This window comes from Orycteropus afer, unplaced genomic scaffold, assembly GCF_000298275.1.
Source record: "Orycteropus afer afer isolate SDZICR_OR568_19922 unplaced genomic scaffold, OryAfe1.0 scaffold00533, whole genome shotgun sequence".
NCBI lineage: Eukaryota > Metazoa > Chordata > Mammalia > Tubulidentata > Orycteropodidae > Orycteropus > Orycteropus afer.
This window is the reverse complement of record NW_006922120.1, coordinates 1,175,758-1,178,089: the sequence shown is the minus strand read 5'-3', so window position 1 is coordinate 1,178,089 and position 2,332 is coordinate 1,175,758. Positions and strand designations below refer to the sequence as shown.

At 35.6% G+C, this 2,332-nt stretch overlaps 1 protein-coding gene across 1 annotated transcript in view; it reads left to right on the top strand.

Moving 5' to 3' along the window:
- Positions 1-2,332, top strand: part of SMYD3 (SET and MYND domain containing 3) — a 1,342,222-nt gene that overhangs the window by 220,447 nt on the left and 1,119,443 nt on the right. The gene's annotated exons all lie outside the window — the stretch shown is intronic.

Here is a 2,332-nt window from a genome sequence, read left to right as displayed (position 1 = left end):
CATTTAATCCATTGATATCCAGTGTAATTATCAACAAGTATGAATTGGTTGCTGTCATTTTGTTATGTGTTTTTTTGTTGTGTTGCTGATTTCTTTGTTGCATATGATTTTCTGTGCTGAGCTCATTTTGTTTGGGAATCGTGTTATCATTTCCTTTATTGGTGTTGTTTCAGTGTTTGCTAAATATTTGTGCTTATCCTCTTTTTTTCTTGTGATGCAAAGGTTTATTATTTTTTCTTTGAGGTTCCCCTGTGATTTATAATTTTCTCCCTGAGTTGAGAACAGTCCATTCTATCTTGCAATAGTCTTGACTTCCTTACTTTTTAAAAGTTCTGCAACTACACTATTTTTCTCCCTCTTTTTGGTTTGTAGTTATTCTCATTGGCCAATCAATGTCTCTGGTTCCCTATTTATAATCTTACTTTACTTTGTATACTTCCATATGGGTTGGTTTCTGGCTTATGTCATCCTGTGTATTAATGGTTGGTTGTTGTTTGCTGTTATTGGTTCTTTTTCCAAAGGATTCCCTTTAGCATCTCTTGTAAGGTTGGTATGGTTTTAACAAATTTTCTTAATTTCTGCTTATCTGGAAATGTCCTAATTTCGCCATCATACTTGAGGAACAATTTTGCTGGTGATGTAGTGCCTAAGTCATTTGACTGCTCTCCGGAAGTCTGGTGGTTCAAACCCATCAGTCACTCCTTGGAAGTAAGTTTGGGCAATCTACTTCTGTAGTGAGACCACCTCAGAAACCCAAAGATGGGTTTCTATGAGTCGAATCAGCAGTTTGGTTTTTTTTTGGTTTATATAATTCCTGGTTGTAATTTTTTTTTTCTTTGAAAGTTTTATATCTGCCTTCTTGCCTGCCCGTTTCCTCTGTGAAATCAGAGCTTAGTTTTATTGGTTGCCCTTTGTAGGTAGCTTTTCATTTTTCCCATGCTGCTTTCAGGATTCTTTCTTTTGTTTTTGGTGAATTTGATGATGATATGTCTTGGTGATTTTCTTTTGAGGGTCTATCTTGTTTGGGGTCTGTTGAGTTTCTTGAATGGATATATGTCCATTTTTCATCAAATCAGGGAAATTATCTTCCAACAAATCTTTGACAATTTTCTCTGTGGTTTTGTCTCTTCCTGTTCTGGAATTCCAGTTACATGAAGGTTATTCCGCTAGATGGTATCCCTCATGAATAGACTGTCTTCATTTTGTTTTGATCTTTTTTCTGATTGATCCCTTTCCAAACAAGTATTGGGGTATTTGTCTTTAATCTCACTAATTCTGTCTTCCATTGATTTGATTCTACTCCTTTGCCTGTTCAATGTGTTATCTATTTTTGAAAATTTAGTGTTAAATCTTCTGGATCTCCATCTGTAGATTTTGTATCATTTCTGATTTTTTGTTTATTTTGTTATTTTGTTCTTGTATTATCTTCCGAAATTGTTCTAGGATTTTGTCTGTGTTTTCCTTGATTTTGTCAGTGTTTTCCTTGACCTATCTTTCAATCCTTTGAAGATACCTAAATATAATTCTTTTGAATTTCTTATCAGGGATTTCCAATGCTGCTTCTTCCTCAGGGATGTGTTCTGCTTCTGTAACCTGCTCCCTTGTTTCTACTGCTTTATTTTGCTTCTTTATGTGGTAAGTGGTAGTGAATTGGCTAAGAGATATTGTGATGTTGTTGTATTCATATTTAATTAGTGATTGTATGTTGGTGTGATTTGCCCACGATTTTCATTTTCTTTGTGGTGTTTGTATGTATCTGAGTAAGCAGGGTACTGTGCTTCTGTATTCACTACTTGGCAGCCCTTATGCACTCATCCCCTATGTCCTGGTGGGTGGTTTAGAGAATGAGAGTGGGTGCACAGATCTCTGTTAGCTTTTTGTGAAGAATAATTAAGGGTGAGTTAGGCTAGTATAGGTTGTCAGGTATTTTTGGCCAGTTGGTGCAGGAGCAAGAGGTGGCTCTCACTCAGTAAATGTGGCTTCAGGATGTGTAAGTATGGTTGGGTCATATGGGCATGGTTGCTGTCTCCCACTCAGTTAGACAAAAACAATAATAAAAAAACCACCAATAAAGGAAAAATGAGAGGAAAAAAAGGACACACTGCATAAATGTGCAGGAAGAGTCACCAACAAAAGAAAGGAAAAAATTGGAAAGGGATTAATGAGAAGACATATTTAAAGAAACACTTTAAAAAGACAAAAGCAATATAAATAGAAAAAGAGAAAGAAAAAACCCATAATATCTGGGGAGGAGGGAATAAGAGAGAAGGGCTACAGGAAAATAATAGTAAAGGAAAAAAATGGGAAAAATGCAAAAAAGAAACAAGGGATG